Consider the following 7637-nt stretch of genomic DNA (forward strand, 5'->3'; position numbering starts at 1 on the left):
GGACGCTTAACCGACTGCGCCCCCCAGGCGCCCCCCAAGCACCTCTTTTTAAAAAAAAATATTTAGGGGCGCCTGGGTGGCTCAGTCGGTTAAGCGTCCGACTTCAGCCAGGTCACGATCTCCCGGTCCGCGAGTTCGAGCCCCGCGTCAGGCTCTGGGCTGATGGCTCAGAGCCTGGAGCCTGCTTCCGATTCTGTGCCTCCCTCTCTCTCTGCCCCTCCCCCATTCATGCTCTGTTTCTCTCTGTCTCAAAAATAAATAAAACGTTAAAAAAATTAAAAAAAAATTTATTTTGGGGAGAGCACAAGTGGGGGGGGGCAGAAAGAGGGGGACAGAGGATCGGAAGCAGGCTATGCGCTGACAGGCTGACAGCAGAGAGCCCAATCCAGGGCTCGAACTCAGGAACTGCAAGATCATAACCTGAGCTGAAGTCAGACGCTCAACCGACGGAGCCACCCGGGTGCCCCACCAAGCACCTCTTTTACAATTATCCTCCCTTTGCCTTTAAGAATCATATACATATTATTATTGTTGTTGTTGTTTTATTTTAGAGAGAGAGCATGGGTGGGGGAGAGGGGCAGAGGGAGAGAGAGAGAGATGGAGAATTCCAAGCAGGCTCTACAGCATGGAGTCTGGTCTGTCGTGGGGCTCGATCCCAGAACCGTGAGGTCATGACCTGAGCCAAAACCAAATGTCAGATAACCAACCAAGCCACACGGGCGCCCCTAAGTATCATATATTTGGACAGATTTAGTCTTAGAAACCAAACTTAAAGGATTATTATTACTATTAAGGCCTCCCTTAAACTTAAGGGATTGTGGATTTTCTCTTTTAAAAATCAAACTCTTTGTGCTTCGATTTTAGATCTAGTGCATTGGATCAGCAGTTCACACCTTGCGACCCTAGGTTAATACAATTCCAGCCTGAAGCAAAGAAACAGCATTTTCATTAGCCCGTGCATATTTCTGCAAGGCTTTCCTCTGCGTAATGGAAATATCTTTATTATAAAACGATCGTTCTTTTATTATAAGAGCAATATATGATTGCTTTAAGAGTCCAACAAAGGAAAAGTGTATAAAGTAGAAAGTGAATGTTTTCCCTATTATATTACTCCCAGAGGTAACTGCTATTCAGTTTGGAGTCTCTCTGCCCATATTTTTATGTATGAACCAACAGTTCTATGTAATAACATAGATGGGATCACTTTATAGGTGAGATCACGTAACCTGCTTTTATGACTCAAACATACGTGCTGGATGTATCTTTCCATGGCAATACATACACATTTCATTGCTTTTTTTTAAGGTGAGGCTTTTGGACTCATTGAAAATAGGCCTCCCCACTCTGATCTCCAACTGCACCCCCCCCCCCCCCCCCCCCGGCTGGGTGAGTCTCGGCTGGCCTGCTGGCCTGGCCTGCGTCAGTCAGGCACAGGAGGCTGGGCTGAGGTGAAGGGCTGGCAGTCCATCACACTCGAGGATGCCCCAGCTGCTCTCCATGCTTTGCTAGTTCCTGATACTTTCTCATTTTACGTCTCATTGGTTACAGGCCCCAAGCGACATGATGGGGGTGGGGAAGAGTGAGGAAATGAAGGGTGGGGAAAATGAGGACTAGATTTTCACCCTATGACCAGCCTTGAGCTCAGCCCCACTATATATCACAATGCTGGGTTCCTTTGTAGGGGAGGGAACACAGTGTTCAGGGTGGAATGAGATTTCACAAAGGATGTGGCCCACCTCTGCCCCACACCCTGGCGAGATGAGGAAGTGGAAGCTGAGGCTTGGAGAGGGAAAAGAACTTCCTCAAGGTCACCCAGCAAGTGACAGGGGCAGGAGCAGAACCAGGGTTCTCACTCCCACTCAGGCCTCTTTGAAGCTCTTGCCCAGTGGAGTTTCTCAGCAAACCTTTGCTCAGTTTCTTTTTCAGCAACCTGCTGCCACCAGCATGGCAGATCCTGGGGCTCTGGACTCAGGCTTCTTGGTTCTGCCTCAGCTTCTATTAATACACTGGCCCAGCTAACCTCTCCGTGTTCCTGCCTTTGTAATTATAAAAAGAGGAATTACATTAGTGTGGATGTGAAGGTTCCTGGTATATAAAGGCCATGTAGGAATAGGTGTTCTTGGATGGAATCCAGGATGCAGGGGTGAGAGAGATTTCAGGGGAACAGGGTGGCCCAGCACCCTAATAGCAGGGATAGGAGCCATTTACTGAGCTTACACTGGTGCAAGGCACCATAGACCGCTTTACCTCCACTTTACCGATGGAGAAACTGAGGTGTACCTGCCCGGGGTCCTGCAGCTAATAACTGTCGGGGTTGAGATGCAAATTCCGTTCTGGCTGCTCTAAATCCCCAGCCCTTTTACGCACCACCCTCCCTTTCCATCCATCTCCCAGCTTCAGGCTTTGCTCAGTCAGGGTCATGGAAGGACAGAAGGATCAGGGGCATTCTCCCTCATTCATACAGCACTCTCCAGGGAGTCTTGGAAACCCTTATCTGCAAGAGCTGCCCGCATCCCCCCATTATCTGCCCAACACACCTCCACTTGCTTATCCAGAACATCCTTTCCTCTTGGTGTCCTTCCCTGATGATAAAATATGTGGTGGAGGGAGAGGTGAGGAGAAAGGGCTTGCCGGGGAGGCACGAGCAAGAGCAGGGCTGGGGAAGGGCCCATCCATCAGTCCAGCCCTGGCAGCACTTTACACAGCTGGTTAACCAGGGGATGGGAGGGGAGACGGCCGCCTGTGAGGCAGACAGGGACCAGAAAAAGGTGGGGTGGACAGGGGGGAGAGAGGGACAGGCCGGGATGCTGGAAGTGCCTTTGTCAGAGCGTTCGAGAGAGATATGAGACCTAGCAGTCAGAAGGAGAAGCCAGAATGGGGGTGTGTGGATGCGGGGAGGGGGCGTGGGAACATCCGGGCACATGGGCAGGCCCCGCCCCCTCACTGTGGGGCTCACCTGGGGCCCTCTGGGCGGGGTGGGGCTGAACTCTGTCCAAGGGGAAGGCCTGACGACCCAGCGGACCGGGGGAACTGCTTGTCTCGGGCCGGGAGGAAGCACTGGGTGATAAATTGGTATCTTCCTCCCTCTGGTGACCCTGCCGTCTTTTCAGGAACTTCAGTGAGCTGGGAGCCCATCCCGGCCGCCTTTAGCCAGACCATCAGAGGGAGAGCAGCGCCCCCCTGCGGCCTACGCTATGATAAGCAGCAGAGGCGACCAGACCAGAAGGCTCTGGAGGGAATCTCAGAATCAAGGCTAGATGGGAAGAGCCCTCACTCTCTTCAGGGCAAATTCCCCCACCCCTGTGGAGAACTGCATTTAGGAAGTTTCCTTTGTACTTGAAGGACTTTTTATCCCCAACTCTGGGAGTGCCCAGGACCTCTCAGTCCCTGATCTGAGCACCAGAGCCATCCCATCACCACTAGATCAATACCTTACAAGGGGTGCTGGGCAGTGGGGCAGAGTCTGAGGTGATCACGAATGGTCCTACGAAGTGGGCCCTGTTGCTACGTCTAGTGAGAGAAAGTGGGCGGGGAGAATGCCCAGGAAGAATAGGCCCAGGGTGCCCAGACCTGTGCCTCTCTCCTTCAGTCCCCACTCCCTGCCCTCTCTCTGCCCCAGCCTCCCTCACCTGCTCTCTGGCTACAGCATCCTGAAGCCCCAGGAAGCAGCTCCCACTGGGCCTGGAGAAGCTCACTCACAGAACAGGTCCCCTTGTGTCAGAGCTGACCCTCTGCACTAGTTACCAGTATAGAGGCCCTAGTGGCCACCCTGGGAAGGGGACATCCCATGGCCGCTCATGGGCTAGTCCCCTCCTCCCCTCCTGCGCCAGATCTTCCACTCCCTGGGGAAGACTCTCTGGTCAATTCCTAAGTGGGTGCCTCAGGAGGGAGAGAAGGAAAGTGCAGCCAGCAATGTCCTCTCTCACCTTAGCTTAGAACTCTATGTAGGTTCCTTTTCCATTCTTTTTTTTTTTTTTAATTTTTTTAACGTTTATTTATTTTTTTGAGACAGAGAGAGACAGGGCATGAACGGGGGAGGGTCAGAGAGAGGGAGACACAGAATCTGAAACAGGCTCCAGGCTCTGAGCTGTCAGCACAGAGCCCGACGCGGGGCTCGAACTCATGGACCGCGAGATCATGACCTGGGCCGAAGTCGGCCACCTACCAACTGAGCCACCCAGGCGCCCCGGTTCCTTTTCCATTCTTAAAAGGAAACATACAAGCTTCCCAGAATAGAACAGAAGAGCCCCGCATGGGGGTCTCCAGGTGAATCCCGAGTTTTTCTCTCCAATCAGGTGCTATGCCCATGGCACCTGGTTCCCAGGGCTTACTGCCTGACATCTTCTCTGACCCAAACAGTCTGAACATTCAATTCCAGTCTCTTGTTCTCTTTGGCTCAACTAAGACACACTATAAATTTTAAAAGGACTGGAGCCAGAAGCCTAAGGAGAAACCAATGGAACCAAACCCAGGAACTAAAAGACAGCTAAAGCTTACCAAAATAAGCAGGTTTCAGGCCCTACAATAGCAAACTTGCTTTCCCTGGCCCGGAGATTGCCTCCCTGTTCTCCTCCATCCTGCCCACCTGCTGCACCAGAGCAGGGTTCAGATCAGGACTCGGTCACATGGAACTTCTGGGAAGCACAGTGATGGGGTGAGATTGCTCGGTAAATCACACACCCCCTGGAGGGAAGAAGGCACTGGTTTTCCTTACCTTTGCCTGGCACTTAGTAGATACTCAGCAATAGGTGTTGGTGGAGTGAATGGATGAAAAGATGGTAAACAAATGGACACGGGGGTCACACAAAGCCTATAAACTGCCATCTTAATTCCCTAGGCTCCTGCCCACGAGCCAATGAGCCTTACAAGCGGACTCTCCAGGGTAAATCTGCACCAGCATTTGGTGGTAACTGATCAGATGCCTCCCAAAGAGGAAGTAATTGATATTTCCAGAGTCCTCCATGGTGGGTGACATGCCTGTCTCTGGTCCTGCCCTGCACATTGCTTCCCCAACCCTACTACAAGCTCATGATGTCTATCTTTCCATTGAGCCCCACTCGGTGACCCTTTTATTACCCTCCTGAGGATTCATCACAGCTTTCCCAGCTTTTTCTGGAACTTTCAGGTCCTAATGCCACACCCATCTTTCCTTACCTCTTGGCAAATGACCTCAGCTTCCAGACTAGTCCCTCATTAAGCCCATGACATGTGGTGTCCACCTTACAGCCACAAAGCATCAGAGTAACTACTGTGACCAAGTCCCTGCCCCATTGACCTACTGCAGGATCTGATCCGCTGACATCTCGCCCCACACCTCACACCCCTGCAACCCTGGGACTCTGAGGGCTTTCTTCAGAGTTCTTCTCCACACTAAGATTCTGCTCATTTCTCCTTGCTCTCATTCTCTTGGTGAACTAATACAGAGATACATATTTGAAGAGCTTCGATTACCTTTCTGTTAATGATTCAGTCAACAAATATTGATTGAGCCCCTGTTATGGACTCAATACTTTTCTTGGTGCTTGGGATATATTAATGAGTAAGGTCGTTATGTAAACACATATTTATCCCAACTTGCACGTTGCCCCAACTTCCCAGCTTCAGTATCTATACATCTCCATATATGTCCCACAGCAGCTAAAAAGTATCATGCCCAAACAGGATTCATCCTTCCCTACCCCACATTGGCTCTCTGATCTACATCAGCCCTCATTCTCCCAGTCTCGAGGTCCCATGCCATGGAGTCATTTTCGAGTCTTTCCTATCCTTAGTATTTTCGTCTAACACTCAGACCCTTTTCACCCGTCATTTGCTTTTAGTGCAATAGCCTTCTAATTGGCTTCCCCGACGGTGGACTCTTCCCGATGCTGTTGCCAGGTTAGTCTTCCTGTGCACTCCTTCATCCTAGCAGTCATTGCACCACATCTCCCCCAGCCAGTGTCGTGTCCCCCCACCGTGTATGGGATATCGTTACACAATTACAGACACCTACAATGTTACCCTGGGAATTCCCAACTCTAGGCTTTCAACTGAAGCCCAAAGCTGCACCGACTTGCCATGGTTGTAGCTCATTAATCCTAACAGGTAGGAATAGGATGAAAGTGGCAAAGCTCCAAGACCTATTTTCCTATTTTGAGATTTTCTTCTTCACTAGGGTAGACGGTGAAGAGTTGGGGAAAGTGACTTTGCAACGATAATGAGTGAACACATTAGGTCAGACCTTTTTTTCCACAGAGCGGTATATTTAAAGGGTTCATCCAAAAGTAAAAGTGAAAAAAAATGTTAATATTTGTAAAGTGCTGGAACAGTGCTTGGCACATAATTAGAGCTATGTTAACTTAAAAAAAAAAAAGATCAAATTGCTTAAGTATCTCAGGAGCCCGGAAAACTTTTAACTTTTTATAGTTAATGATAACCACATGGGACATACGAAGTTTCTCAGTGGATGTGGAACAGCCTTAGATATATTTTGTTTAAAGGACTGTTTTTATTCTTTGCTGATAGCTTCATTTATTGCCCAATGTACCAAGATCTTTCTGGTTGTAGGGAAAAGAGGTTTATTCAACTTGGAGCCATTTTATGATCAGGAGAGTCAAGGAAAAGAACAGAGCAGGAACACCTCCCACCACTTAGCAACTGAGTAGAACGTGTATGCCGCTTGGCAGCAAACCCTGCTTCTCCTTGAGGACGAGGCTCCGAGACGGAGTTCTATGGGAATCTGTGTGTGGCAGATTCCCAGGTACTTGGGAAAATAATCTCTTGACGTGTCTGAATAGCCTAAGAAGGGTAACCGGAGCTCTAGGAAGGAGAAGCGTTCTCCAAATGATATTCTTTTCCAACCAACAAAGTCCTCTAGGTACCAGAGGGAGAACTGGTCAGGGTCAGGGTTTGGGAAGCCTGGAAGGATTAACATTAGCAGGGCGAGAGGTCTCAGCTCTCCAGGAGCAGATAGAGTCATACCCAGTTCCACCCTCCAACAGCGCCTGTGGTTACGAATTCCTGTTTCTGTTGGAAAGCACACCCAGACCTCTCGGTCTGGTCTGTCACCCTCATCCCTAACAGTATGAAGCAGGGGCTCCCTGTGGGGTCCGGGTGTAGCCCTTCACTGTGCCGCAGACACAGAATTGCCACTCCTACGTTCAAGCGGTGCTGGCAGTAGGATTCTCTTCCCACCCAACCTGCCCTTTCCTCGGGCAACAGCCCCAAACCCCACTCCATGGACAGAGGTCCAGGTTTGTGCTGATCTCTTCTGAAAACTGGCTCCCATCTTAGACTTCTTTCCTTGTTTAGATTTGAGTGGCTTGTCTCTCACACTGGTTTTGGATGCCCTTAACGCGTGAAATCCCTTTTTCCTTCTTACTAGAGGAGAGATGGGTTTGGAGTTAAGTGGTCCTATACATGAATCTTAGCTACGTGACTTTGAATAAGCCACCCAGGGACCTTTCAGAGTTCCTACATCTGTAAAATAGTTAGAAAGTTGGTGTAAGATTTCATGAGAATATGTGAAATTCTGTGCTCACAGTTTTCAGAAAATGAGTGCCTTTCTCACTTTCCCATCTCTGTGACGTGCTAATAGCTCCGTGTGTGAAGTAGGTTCCTCTTGAATGATGCGAATGCAGTTTAGACCATCATGTGCC

This window comes from Prionailurus bengalensis, chromosome A3, assembly GCF_016509475.1.
Source record: "Prionailurus bengalensis isolate Pbe53 chromosome A3, Fcat_Pben_1.1_paternal_pri, whole genome shotgun sequence".
Taxonomy (NCBI): domain Eukaryota; kingdom Metazoa; phylum Chordata; class Mammalia; order Carnivora; family Felidae; genus Prionailurus; species Prionailurus bengalensis.